This window comes from Stigmatopora nigra, chromosome 4 (assembly GCF_051989575.1).
Source record: "Stigmatopora nigra isolate UIUO_SnigA chromosome 4, RoL_Snig_1.1, whole genome shotgun sequence".
NCBI classification, from domain to species: Eukaryota; Metazoa; Chordata; class Actinopteri; order Syngnathiformes; family Syngnathidae; genus Stigmatopora; species Stigmatopora nigra.
This window is the reverse complement of record NC_135511.1, coordinates 1,024,620-1,042,006: the sequence shown is the minus strand read 5'-3', so window position 1 is coordinate 1,042,006 and position 17,387 is coordinate 1,024,620.

Sequence of the window (17,387 nt, the reverse complement as noted above, 5' to 3'; positions counted from 1 at the left end):
AAGAAAGATAATAACATGGCCTGAAGAAGCCCTTTGTCAGGTGCAGGACGTTTTTTTCCCGCAACATTTGGGAACTTTTTGAAAACCACAACCTCCAGGACCACACGGACAAAACTTTCCCACATCAAAAACTGCCCTGTCAACGTCACTGTTAATAAACGTATCAATTTTTTTCTAGCCAAAAACCCTGGATGCCCAGTGAAACATAGGCACTCATTAAATGCCGTAACACCGCCTTCAGGTCAGGGGACAAGTGGCATCCGGTCGATTTGGCTAAAGACGTTTAGCCGACAGACGTCTGGGCGAGGGGCCATCTCGCCGAGGGGGGATCTGGCCGATTGTTGAGTTAGCTGAACAACTAGTTAGCCGACCGGATAGCCGGCTGAAGGACGTTGCGCTGACACGCTCACCCTGCGTCAGCAAATCGAGCGGCCACTGGGACAAGTTACAATACATCACTGCCAGAGCAGACTTGAAGAGAAGCATTAACAAGGCCAAGGCAGCATGTAAGGAAAATTGAGGAGCACTTCACAGAAAACAACAAAGAAGATGTGCCAGGCAATAAAACACATTACCAATTACAATAATGTGTCCGTTAACACAGATGCCTCACGAGTAGAGGAACTGAACCATTTCTTTGCCCGCTTTGAGACTGACAAATCAGACTCAGTGTCTATCTATCTATCTATCTATCTATCTATCTATCTATCTATCTATCTATCTATCTATCTATCTATCTATCTATCTATCTATCTATCTATCTATCTATCTATCTATCTATCTATCTATCTATCTATCTATCTATCTATCTATCTATCTATCTATCTATCTATCTATCTATCTATCTATCTATCTATCTATCTATCTATCTATCTATCTATCTATCTATCTATCTATCTATCTATCTATCTATCTATCTATCTATCTATCTATCTATCTATCTATCTATCTATCTATCTATCTATCTATCTATCTATCTATCTATCTATCTATCTATCTATCTATCTATCTATCTATCTATCTATCTATCTATCTATCTATCTATCTATCTATCTATCTATCTATCTATCTATCTATCTATCTATCTATCTATCTATCTATCTATCTATCTATCTATCTATCTATCTATCTATCTATCTATCTATCTATCTATCTATCTATCTATCTATCTATCTATCTATCTATCTATCTATCTATCTATCTATCTATCTATCTATCTATCTATCTATCTATCTATCTATCTATCTATCTATCTATCTATCTATCTATCTATCTATCTATCTATCTATCTATCTATCTATCTATCTATCTATCTATCTATCTATCTATCTATCTATCTATCTATCTATCTATCTATCTATCTATCTATCTATCTATCTATCTATCTATCTATCTATCTATCTATCTATCTATCTATCTATCTATCTATCTATCTATCTATCTATCTATCTATCTATCTATCTATCTATCTATCTATCTATCTATCTATCTATCTATCTATCTATCTATCTATCTATCTATCTATCTATCTATCTATCTATCTATCTATCTATCTATCTATCTATCTATCTATCTATCTATCTATCTATCTATCTATCTATCTATCTATCTATCTATCTATCTATCTATCTATCTATCTATCTATCTATCTATCTATCTATCTATCTATCTATCTATCTATCTATCTATCTATCTATCTATCTATCTATCTATCTATCTATCTATCTATCTATCTATCTATCTATCTATCTATCTATCTATCTATCTATCTATCTATCTATCTATCTATCTATCTATCTATCTATCTATCTATCTATCTATCTATCTATCTATCTATCTATCTATCTATCTATCTATCTATCTATCTATCTATCTATCTATCTATCTATCTATCTATCTATCTATCTATCTATCTATCTATCTATCTATCTATCTATCTATCTATCTATCTATCTATCTATCTATCTATCTATCTATCTATCTATCTATCTATCTATCTATCTATCTATCTATCTATCTATCTATCTATCTATCTATCTATCTATCTATCTATCTATCTATCTATCTATCTATCTATCTATCTATCTATCTATCTATCTATCTATCTATCTATCTATCTATCTATCTATCTATCTATCTATCTATCTATCTATCTATCTATCTATCTATCTATCTATCTATCTATCTATCTATCTATCTATCTATCTATCTATCTATCTATCTATCTATCTATCTATCTATCTATCTATCTATCTATCTATCTATCTATCTATCTATCTATCTATCTATCTATCTATCTATCTATCTATCTATCTATCTATCTATCTATCTATCTATCTATCTATCTATCTATCTATCTATCTATCTATCTATCTATCTATCTATCTATCTATCTATCTATCTATCTATCTATCTATCTATCTATCTATCTATCTATCTATCTATCTATCTATCTATCTATCTATCTATCTATCTATCTATCTATCTATCTATCTATCTATCTATCTATCTATCTATCTATCTATCTATCTATCTATCTATCTATCTATCTATCTATCTATCTATCTATCTATCTATCTATCTATCTATCTATCTATCTATCTATCTATCTATCTATCTATCTATCTATCTATCTATCTATCTATCTATCTATCTATCTATCTATCTATCTATCTATCTATCTATCTATCTATCTATCTATCTATCTATCTATCTATCTATCTATCTATCTATCTATCTATCTATCTATCTATCTATCTATCTATCTATCTATCTATCTATCTATCTATCTATCTATCTATCTATCTATCTATCTATCTATCTATCTATCTATCTATCTATCTATCTATCTATCTATCTATCTATCTATCTATCTATCTATCTATCTATCTATCTATCTATCTATCTATCTATCTATCTATCTATCTATCTATCTATCTATCTATCTATCTATCTATCTATCTATCTATCTATCTATCTATCTATCTATCTATCTATCTATCTATCTATCTATCTATCTATCTATCTATCTATCTATCTATCTATCTATCTATCTATCTATCTATCTATCTATCTATCTATCTATCTATCTATCTATCTATCTATCTATCTATCTATCTATCTATCTATCTATCTATCTATCTATCTATCTATCTATCTATCTATCTATCTATCTATCTATCTATCTATCTATCTATCTATCTATCTATCTATCTATCTATCTATCTATCTATCTATCTATCTATCTATCTATCTATCTATCTATCTATCTATCTATCTATCTATCTATCTATCTATCTATCTATCTATCTATCTATCTATCTATCTATCTATCTATCTATCTATCTATCTATCTATCTATCTATCTATCTATCTATCTATCTATCTATCTATCTATCTATCTATCTATCTATCTATCTATCTATCTATCTATCTATCTATCTATCTATCTATCTATCTATCTATCTATCTATCTATCTATCTATCTATCTATCTATCTATCTATCTATCTATCTATCTATCTATCTATCTATCTATCTATCTATCTATCTATCTATCTATCTATCTATCTATCTATCTATCTATCTATCTATCTATCTATCTATCTATCTATCTATCTATCTATCTATCTATCTATCTATCTATCTATCTATCTATCTATCTATCTATCTATCTATCTATCTATCTATCTATCTATCTATCTATCTATCTATCTATCTATCTATCTATCTATCTATCTATCTATCTATCTATCTATCTATCTATCTATCTATCTATCTATCTATCTATCTATCTATCTATCTATCTATCTATCTATCTATCTATCTATCTATCTATCTATCTATCTATCTATCTATCTATCTATCTATCTATCTATCTATCTATCTATCTATCTATCTATCTATCTATCTATCTATCTATCTATCTATCTATCTATCTATCTATCTATCTATCTATCTATCTATCTATCTATCTATCTATCTATCTATCTATCTATCTATCTATCTATCTATCTATCTATCTATCTATCTATCTATCTATCTATCTATCTATCTATCTATCTATCTATCTATCTATCTATCTATCTATCTATCTATCTATCTATCTATCTATCTATCTATCTATCTATCTATCTATCTATCTATCTATCTATCTATCTATCTATCTATCTATCTATCTATCTATCTATCTATCTATCTATCTATCTATCTATCTATCTATCTATCTATCTATCTATCTATCTATCTATCTATCTATCTATCTATCTATCTATCTATCTATCTATCTATCTATCTATCTATCTATCTATCTATCTATCTATCTATCTATCTATCTATCTATCTATCTATCTATCTATCTATCTATCTATCTATCTATCTATCTATCTATCTATCTATCTATCTATCTATCTATCTATCTATCTATCTATCTATCTATCTATCTATCTATCTATCTATCTATCTATCTATCTATCTATCTATCTATCTATCTATCTATCTATCTATCTATCTATCTATCTATCTATCTATCTATCTATCTATCTATCTATCTATCTATCTATCTATCTATCTATCTATCTATCTATCTATCTATCTATCTATCTATCTATCTATCTATCTATCTATCTATCTATCTATCTATCTATCTATCTATCTATCTATCTATCTATCTATCTATCTATCTATCTATCTATCTATCTATCTATCTATCTATCTATCTATCTATCTATCTATCTATCTATCTATCTATCTATCTATCTATCTATCTATCTATCTATCTATCTATCTATCTATCTATCTATCTATCTATCTATCTATCTATCTATCTATCTATCTATCTATCTATCTATCTATCTATCTATCTATCTATCTATCTATCTATCTATCTATCTATCTATCTATCTATCTATCTATCTATCTATCTATCTATCTATCTATCTATCTATCTATCTATCTATCTATCTATCTATCTATCTATCTATCTATCTATCTATCTATCTATCTATCTATCTATCTATCTATCTATCTATCTATCTATCTATCTATCTATCTATCTATCTATCTATCTATCTATCTATCTATCTATCTATCTATCTATCTATCTATCTATCTATCTATCTATCTATCTATCTATCTATCTATCTATCTATCTATCTATCTATCTATCTATCTATCTATCTATCTATCTATCTATCTATCTATCTATCTATCTATCTATCTATCTATCTATCTATCTATCTATCTATCTATCTATCTATCTATCTATCTATCTATCTATCTATCTATCTATCTATCTATCTATCTATCTATCTATCTATCTATCTATCTATCTATCTATCTATCTATCTATCTATCTATCTATCTATCTATCTATCTATCTATCTATCTATCTATCTATCTATCTATCTATCTATCTATCTATCTATCTATCTATCTATCTATCTATCTATCTATCTATCTATCTATCTATCTATCTATCTATCTATCTATCTATCTATCTATCTATCTATCTATCTATCTATCTATCTATCTATCTATCTATCTATCTATCTATCTATCTATCTATCTATCTATCTATCTATCTATCTATCTATCTATCTATCTATCTATCTATCTATCTATCTATCTATCTATCTATCTATCTATCTATCTATCTATCTATCTATCTATCTATCTATCTATCTATCTATCTATCTATCTATCTATCTATCTATCTATCTATCTATCTATCTATCTATCTATCTATCTATCTATCTATCTATCTATCTATCTATCTATCTATCTATCTATCTATCTATCTATCTATCTATCTATCTATCTATCTATCTATCTATCTATCTATCTATCTATCTATCTATCTATCTATCTATCTATCTATCTATCTATCTATCTATCTATCTATCTATCTATCTATCTATCTATCTATCTATCTATCTATCTATCTATCTATCTATCTATCTATCTATCTATCTATCTATCTATCTATCTATCTATCTATCTATCTATCTATCTATCTATCTATCTATCTATCTATCTATCTATCTATCTATCTATCTATCTATCTATCTATCTATCTATCTATCTATCTATCTATCTATCTATCTATCTATCTATCTATCTATCTATCTATCTATCTATCTATCTATCTATCTATCTATCTATCTATCTATCTATCTATCTATCTATCTATCTATCTATCTATCTATCTATCTATCTATCTATCTATCTATCTATCTATCTATCTATCTATCTATCTATCTATCTATCTATCTATCTATCTATCTATCTATCTATCTATCTATCTATCTATCTATCTATCTATCTATCTATCTATCTATCTATCTATCTATCTATCTATCTATCTATCTATCTATCTATCTATCTATCTATCTATCTATCTATCTATCTATCTATCTATCTATCTATCTATCTATCTATCTATCTATCTATCTATCTATCTATCTATCTATCTATCTATCTATCTATCTATCTATCTATCTATCTATCTATCTATCTATCTATCTATCTATCTATCTATCTATCTATCTATCTATCTATCTATCTATCTATCTATCTATCTATCTATCTATCTATCTATCTATCTATCTATCTATCTATCTATCTATCTATCTATCTATCTATCTATCTATCTATCTATCTATCTATCTATCTATCTATCTATCTATCTATCTATCTATCTATCTATCTATCTATCTATCTATCTATCTATCTATCTATCTATCTATCTATCTATCTATCTATCTATCTATCTATCTATCTATCTATCTATCTATCTATCTATCTATCTATCTATCTATCTATCTATCTATCTATCTATCTATCTATCTATCTATCTATCTATCTATCTATCTATCTATCTATCTATCTATCTATCTATCTATCTATCTATCTATCTATCTATCTATCTATCTATCTATCTATCTATCTATCTATCTATCTATCTATCTATCTATCTATCTATCTATCTATCTATCTATCTATCTATCTATCTATCTATCTATCTATCTATCTATCTATCTATCTATCTATCTATCTATCTATCTATCTATCTATCTATCTATCTATCTATCTATCTATCTATCTATCTATCTATCTATCTATCTATCTATCTATCTATCTATCTATCTATCTATCTATCTATCTATCTATCTATCTATCTATCTATCTATCTATCTATCTATCTATCTATCTATCTATCTATCTATCTATCTATCTATCTATCTATCTATCTATCTATCTATCTATCTATCTATCTATCTATCTATCTATCTATCTATCTATCTATCTATCTATCTATCTATCTATCTATCTATCTATCTATCTATCTATCTATCTATCTATCTATCTATCTATCTATCTATCTATCTATCTATCTATCTATCTATCTATCTATCTATCTATCTATCTATCTATCTATCTATCTATCTATCTATCTATCTATCTATCTATCTATCTATCTATCTATCTATCTATCTATCTATCTATCTATCTATCTATCTATCTATCTATCTATCTATCTATCTATCTATCTATCTATCTATCTATCTATCTATCTATCTATCTATCTATCTATCTATCTATCTATCTATCTATCTATCTATCTATCTATCTATCTATCTATCTATCTATCTATCTATCTATCTATCTATCTATCTATCTATCTATCTATCTATCTATCTATCTATCTATCTATCTATCTATCTATCTATCTATCTATCTATCTATCTATCTATCTATCTATCTATCTATCTATCTATCTATCTATCTATCTATCTATCTATCTATCTATCTATCTATCTATCTATCTATCTATCTATCTATCTATCTATCTATCTATCTATCTATCTATCTATCTATCTATCTATCTATCTATCTATCTATCTATCTATCTATCTATCTATCTATCTATCTATCTATCTATCTATCTATCTATCTATCTATCTATCTATCTATCTATCTATCTATCTATCTATCTATCTATCTATCTATCTATCTATCTATCTATCTATCTATCTATCTATCTATCTATCTATCTATCTATCTATCTATCTATCTATCTATCTATCTATCTATCTATCTATCTATCTATCTATCTATCTATCTATCTATCTATCTATCTATCTATCTATCTATCTATCTATCTATCTATCTATCTATCTATCTATCTATCTATCTATCTATCTATCTATCTATCTATCTATCTATCTATCTATCTATCTATCTATCTATCTATCTATCTATCTATCTATCTATCTATCTATCTATCTATCTATCTATCTATCTATCTATCTATCTATCTATCTATCTATCTATCTATCTATCTATCTATCTATCTATCTATCTATCTATCTATCTATCTATCTATCTATCTATCTATCTATCTATCTATCTATCTATCTATCTATCTATCTATCTATCTATCTATCTATCTATCTATCTATCTATCTATCTATCTATCTATCTATCTATCTATCTATCTATCTATCTATCTATCTATCTATCTATCTATCTATCTATCTATCTATCTATCTATCTATCTATCTATCTATCTATCTATCTATCTATCTATCTATCTATCTATCTATCTATCTATCTATCTATCTATCTATCTATCTATCTATCTATCTATCTATCTATCTATCTATCTATCTATCTATCTATCTATCTATCTATCTATCTATCTATCTATCTATCTATCTATCTATCTATCTATCTATCTATCTATCTATCTATCTATCTATCTATCTATCTATCTATCTATCTATCTATCTATCTATCTATCTATCTATCTATCTATCTATCTATCTATCTATCTATCTATCTATCTATCTATCTATCTATCTATCTATCTATCTATCTATCTATCTATCTATCTATCTATCTATCTATCTATCTATCTATCTATCTATCTATCTATCTATCTATCTATCTATCTATCTATCTATCTATCTATCTATCTATCTATCTATCTATCTATCTATCTATCTATCTATCTATCTATCTATCTATCTATCTATCTATCTATCTATCTATCTATCTATCTATCTATCTATCTATCTATCTATCTATCTATCTATCTATCTATCTATCTATCTATCTATCTATCTATCTATCTATCTATCTATCTATCTATCTATCTATCTATCTATCTATCTATCTATCTATCTATCTATCTATCTATCTATCTATCTATCTATCTATCTATCTATCTATCTATCTATCTATCTATCTATCTATCTATCTATCTATCTATCTATCTATCTATCTATCTATCTATCTATCTATCTATCTATCTATCTATCTATCTATCTATCTATCTATCTATCTATCTATCTATCTATCTATCTATCTATCTATCTATCTATCTATCTATCTATCTATCTATCTATCTATCTATCTATCTATCTATCTATCTATCTATCTATCTATCTATCTATCTATCTATCTATCTATCTATCTATCTATCTATCTATCTATCTATCTATCTATCTATCTATCTATCTATCTATCTATCTATCTATCTATCTATCTATCTATCTATCTATCTATCTATCTATCTATCTATCTATCTATCTATCTATCTATCTATCTATCTATCTATCTATCTATCTATCTATCTATCTATCTATCTATCTATCTATCTATCTATCTATCTATCTATCTATCTATCTATCTATCTATCTATCTATCTATCTATCTATCTATCTATCTATCTATCTATCTATCTATCTATCTATCTATCTATCTATCTATCTATCTATCTATCTATCTATCTATCTATCTATCTATCTATCTATCTATCTATCTATCTATCTATCTATCTATCTATCTATCTATCTATCTATCTATCTATCTATCTATCTATCTATCTATCTATCTATCTATCTATCTATCTATCTATCTATCTATCTATCTATCTATCTATCTATCTATCTATCTATCTATCTATCTATCTATCTATCTATCTATCTATCTATCTATCTATCTATCTATCTATCTATCTATCTATCTATCTATCTATCTATCTATCTATCTATCTATCTATCTATCTATCTATCTATCTATCTATCTATCTATCTATCTATCTATCTATCTATCTATCTATCTATCTATCTATCTATCTATCTATCTATCTATCTATCTATCTATCTATCTATCTATCTATCTATCTATCTATCTATCTATCTATCTATCTATCTATCTATCTATCTATCTATCTATCTATCTATCTATCTATCTATCTATCTATCTATCTATCTATCTATCTATCTATCTATCTATCTATCTATCTATCTATCTATCTATCTATCTATCTATCTATCTATCTATCTATCTATCTATCTATCTATCTATCTATCTATCTATCTATCTATCTATCTATCTATCTATCTATCTATCTATCTATCTATCTATCTATCTATCTATCTATCTATCTATCTATCTATCTATCTATCTATCTATCTATCTATCTATCTATCTATCTATCTATCTATCTATCTATCTATCTATCTATCTATCTATCTATCTATCTATCTATCTATCTATCTATCTATCTATCTATCTATCTATCTATCTATCTATCTATCTATCTATCTATCTATCTATCTATCTATCTATCTATCTATCTATCTATCTATCTATCTATCTATCTATCTATCTATCTATCTATCTATCTATCTATCTATCTATCTATCTATCTATCTATCTATCTATCTATCTATCTATCTATCTATCTATCTATCTATCTATCTATCTATCTATCTATCTATCTATCTATCTATCTATCTATCTATCTATCTATCTATCTATCTATCTATCTATCTATCTATCTATCTATCTATCTATCTATCTATCTATCTATCTATCTATCTCATACCTGTCAACCTCGAACCATTTGTGATCTTACCAAATTTTGTTTTCGCCCTTACATATATGTATAAATACATGGAAAATCTTACCACTTTACTTTTTTGTAAAAAATCACGAACAACAAGTGAAAATGAAAGTAAACATAAACAAGGGAACAGGAAACGGAAATCACATGGTGAAAGTGTTACAAAACGAAATGTTTATCATGATCTTTTTTTTTTAGCCAATCAGAGGCGCCGGTACATATATCACTTGGCAGACATGCGTTTCCGGGAAGAAACAATGGCGGATGGTGAAAAATGGCTAGAAAGTGCCTTAATTTATTTTTTTTTCTCAAAATCACCGTTTAGCGTACCATTTTCATGTGTACAGCGTACCAATATAAAAATGGGCTTTCAGTTGTACCAATTACGGCGAGAACGTACCAGTTGACAGGTATGCTATCTATCTATCTATCTATCTATCTATCTATCTATCTATCTATCTATCTATCTATCTATCTATCTATCTATCTATCTATCTATCTATCTATCTATCTATCTATCTATCTATCTATCTATCTATCTATCTATCTATCTATCTATCTATCTATCTATCTATCTATCTATCTATCTATCTATCTATCTATCTATCTATCTATCTATCTATCTATCTATCTATCTATCTATCTATCTATCTATCTATCTATCTATCTATCTATCTATCTATCTATCTATCTATCTATCTATCTATCTATCTATCTATCTATCTATCTATCTATCTATCTATCTATCTATCTATCTATCTATCTATCTATCTATCTATCTATCTATCTATCTATCTATCTATCTATCTATCTATCTATCTATCTATCTATCTATCTATCTATCTATCTATCTATCTATCTATCTATCTATCTATCTATCTATCTATCTATCTATCTATCTATCTATCTATCTATCTATCTATCTATCTATCTATCTATCTATCTATCTATCTATCTATCTATCTATCTATCTATCTATCTATCTATCTATCTATCTATCTATCTATCTATCTATCTATCTATCTATCTATCTATCTATCTATCTATCTATCTATCTATCTATCTATCTATCTATCTATCTATCTATCTATCTATCTATCTATCTATCTATCTATCTATCTATCTATCTATCTATCTATCTATCTATCTATCTATCTATCTATCTATCTATCTATCTATCTATCTATCTATCTATCTATCTATCTATCTATCTATCTATCTATCTATCTATCTATCTATCTATCTATCTATCTATCTATCTATCTATCTATCTATCTATCTATCTATCTATCTATCTATCTATCTATCTATCTATCTATCTATCTATCTATCTATCTATCTATCTATCTATCTATCTATCTATCTATCTATCTATCTATCTATCTATCTATCTATCTATCTATCTATCTATCTATCTATCTATCTATCTATCTATCTATCTATCTATCTATCTATCTATCTATCTATCTATCTATCTATCTATCTATCTATCTATCTATCTATCTATCTATCTATCTATCTATCTATCTATCTATCTATCTATCTATCTATCTATCTATCTATCTATCTATCTATCTATCTATCTATCTATCTATCTATCTATCTATCTATCTATCTATCTATCTATCTATCTATCTATCTATCTATCTATCTATCTATCTATCTATCTATCTATCTATCTATCTATCTATCTATCTATCTATCTATCTATCTATCTATCTATCTATCTATCTATCTATCTATCTATCTATCTATCTATCTATCTATCTATCTATCTATCTATCTATCTATCTATCTATCTATCTATCTATCTATCTATCTATCTATCTATCTATCTATCTATCTATCTATCTATCTATCTATCTATCTATCTATCTATCTATCTATCTATCTATCTATCTATCTATCTATCTATCTATCTATCTATCTATCTATCTATCTATCTATCTATCTATCTATCTATCTATCTATCTATCTATCTATCTATCTATCTATCTATCTATCTATCTATCTATCTATCTATCTATCTATCTATCTATCTATCTATCTATCTATCTATCTATCTATCTATCTATCTATCTATCTATCTATCTATCTATCTATCTATCTATCTATCTATCTATCTATCTATCTATCTATCTATCTATCTATCTATCTATCTATCTATCTATCTATCTATCTATCTATCTATCTATCTATCTATCTATCTATCTATCTATCTATCTATCTATCTATCTATCTATCTATCTATCTATCTATCTATCTATCTATCTATCTATCTATCTATCTATCTATCTATCTATCTATCTATCTATCTATCTATCTATCTATCTATCTATCTATCTATCTATCTATCTATCTATCTATCTATCTATCTATCTATCTATCTATCTATCTATCTATCTATCTATCTATCTATCTATCTATCTATCTATCTATCTATCTATCTATCTATCTATCTATCTATCTATCTATCTATCTATCTATCTATCTATCTATCTATCTATCTATCTATCTATCTATCTATCTATCTATCTATCTATCTATCTATCTATCTATCTATCTATCTATCTATCTATCTATCTATCTATCTATCTATCTATCTATCTATCTATCTATCTATCTATCTATCTATCTATCTATCTATCTATCTATCTATCTATCTATCTATCTATCTATCTATCTATCTATCTATCTATCTATCTATCTATCTATCTATCTATCTATCTATCTATCTATCTATCTATCTATCTATCTATCTATCTATCTATCTATCTATCTATCTATCTATCTATCTATCTATCTATCTATCTATCTATCTATCTATCTATCTATCTATCTATCTATCTATCTATCTATCTATCTATCTATCTATCTATCTATCTATCTATCTATCTATCTATCTATCTATCTATCTATCTATCTATCTATCTATCTATCTATCTATCTATCTATCTATCTATCTATCTATCTATCTATCTATCTATCTATCTATCTATCTATCTATCTATCTATCTATCTATCTATCTATCTATCTATCTATCTATCTATCTATCTATCTATCTATCTATCTATCTATCTATCTATCTATCTATCTATCTATCTATCTATCTATCTATCTATCTATCTATCTATCTATCTATCTATCTATCTATCTATCTATCTATCTATCTATCTATCTATCTATCTATCTATCTATCTATCTATCTATCTATCTATCTATCTATCTATCTATCTATCTATCTATCTATCTATCTATCTATCTATCTATCTATCTATCTATCTATCTATCTATCTATCTATCTATCTATCTATCTATCTATCTATCTATCTATCTATCTATCTATCTATCTATCTATCTATCTATCTATCTATCTATCTATCTATCTATCTATCTATCTATCTATCTATCTATCTATCTATCTATCTATCTATCTATCTATCTATCTATCTATCTATCTATCTATCTATCTATCTATCTATCTATCTATCTATCTATCTATCTATCTATCTATCTATCTATCTATCTATCTATCTATCTATCTATCTATCTATCTATCTATCTATCTATCTATCTATCTATCTATCTATCTATCTATCTATCTATCTATCTATCTATCTATCTATCTATCTATCTATCTATCTATCTATCTATCTATCTATCTATCTATCTATCTATCTATCTATCTATCTATCTATCTATCTATCTATCTATCTATCTATCTATCTATCTATCTATCTATCTATCTATCTATCTATCTATCTATCTATCTATCTATCTATCTATCTATCTATCTATCTATCTATCTATCTATCTATCTATCTATCTATCTATCTATCTATCTATCTATCTATCTATCTATCTATCTATCTATCTATCTATCTATCTATCTATCTATCTATCTATCTATCTATCTATCTATCTATCTATCTATCTATCTATCTATCTATCTATCTATCTATCTATCTATCTATCTATCTATCTATCTATCTATCTATCTATCTATCTATCTATCTATCTATCTATCTATCTATCTATCTATCTATCTATCTATCTATCTATCTATCTATCTATCTATCTATCTATCTATCTATCTATCTATCTATCTATCTATCTATCTATCTATCTATCTATCTATCTATCTATCTATCTATCTATCTATCTATCTATCTATCTATCTATCTATCTATCTATCTATCTATCTATCTATCTATCTATCTATCTATCTATCTATCTATCTATCTATCTATCTATCTATCTATCTATCTATCTATCTATCTATCTATCTATCTATCTATCTATCTATCTATCTATCTATCTATCTATCTATCTATCTATCTATCTATCTATCTATCTATCTATCTATCTATCTATCTATCTATCTATCTATCTATCTATCTATCTATCTATCTATCTATCTATCTATCTATCTATCTATCTATCTATCTATCTATCTATCTATCTATCTATCTATCTATCTATCTATCTATCTATCTATCTATCTATCTATCTATCTATCTATCTATCTATCTATCTATCTATCTATCTATCTATCTATCTATCTATCTATCTATCTATCTATCTATCTATCTATCTATCTATCTATCTATCTATCTATCTATCTATCTATCTATCTATCTATCTATCTATCTATCTATCTATCTATCTATCTATCTATCTATCTATCTATCTATCTATCTATCTATCTATCTATCTATCTATCTATCTATCTATCTATCTATCTATCTATCTATCTATCTATCTATCTATCTATCTATCTATCTATCTATCTATCTATCTATCTATCTATCTATCTATCTATCTATCTATCTATCTATCTATCTATCTATCTATCTATCTATCTATCTATCTATCTATCTATCTATCTATCTATCTATCTATCTATCTATCTATCTATCTATCTATCTATCTATCTATCTATCTATCTATCTATCTATCTATCTATCTATCTATCTATCTATCTATCTATCTATCTATCTATCTATCTATCTATCTATCTATCTATCTATCTATCTATCTATCTATCTATCTATCTATCTATCTATCTATCTATCTATCTATCTATCTATCTATCTATCTATCTATCTATCTATCTATCTATCTATCTATCTATCTATCTATCTATCTATCTATCTATCTATCTATCTATCTATCTATCTATCTATCTATCTATCTATCTATCTATCTATCTATCTATCTATCTATCTATCTATCTATCTATCTATCTATCTATCTATCTATCTATCTATCTATCTATCTATCTATCTATCTATCTATCTATCTATCTATCTATCTATCTATCTATCTATCTATCTATCTATCTATCTATCTATCTATCTATCTATCTATCTATCTATCTATCTATCTATCTATCTATCTATCTATCTATCTATCTATCTATCTATCTATCTATCTATCTATCTATCTATCTATCTATCTATCTATCTATCTATCTATCTATCTATCTATCTATCTATCTATCTATCTATCTATCTATCTATCTATCTATCTATCTATCTATCTATCTATCTATCTATCTATCTATCTATCTATCTATCTATCTATCTATCTATCTATCTATCTATCTATCTATCTATCTATCTATCTATCTATCTATCTATCTATCTATCTATCTATCTATCTATCTATCTATCTATCTATCTATCTATCTATCTATCTATCTATCTATCTATCTATCTATCTATCTATCTATCTATCTATCTATCTATCTATCTATCTATCTATCTATCTATCTATCTATCTATCTATCTATCTATCTATCTATCTATCTATCTATCTATCTATCTATCTATCTATCTATCTATCTATCTATCTATCTATCTATCTATCTATCTATCTATCTATCTATCTATCTATCTATCTATCTATCTATCTATCTATCTATCTATCTATCTATCTATCTATCTATCTATCTATCTATCTATCTATCTATCTATCTATCTATCTATCTATCTATCTATCTATCTATCTATCTATCTATCTATCTATCTATCTCATACCTGTCAACCTCGAACCATTTGTGATCTTACCAAATTTTGTTTTCGCCCTTACATATATGTATAAATACATGGAAAATCTTACCACTTTACTTTTTTGTAAAAAATCACGAACAACAAGTGAAAATGAAAGTAAACATAAACAAGGGAACAGGAAACGGAAATCACATGGTGAAAGTGTTACAAAACGAAATGTTTATCATGATCTTTTTTTTTTAGCCAATCAGAGGCGCCGGTACATATATCACTTGGCAGACATGCGTTTCCGGGAAGAAACAATGGCGGATGGTGAAAAATGGCTAGAAAGTGCCTTAATTTATTTTTTTTTCTCAAAATCACCGTTTAGCGTACCATTTTCATGTGTACAGCGTACCAATATAAAAATGGGCTTTCAGTTGTACCAATTACGGCGAGAACGTACCAGTTGACAGGTA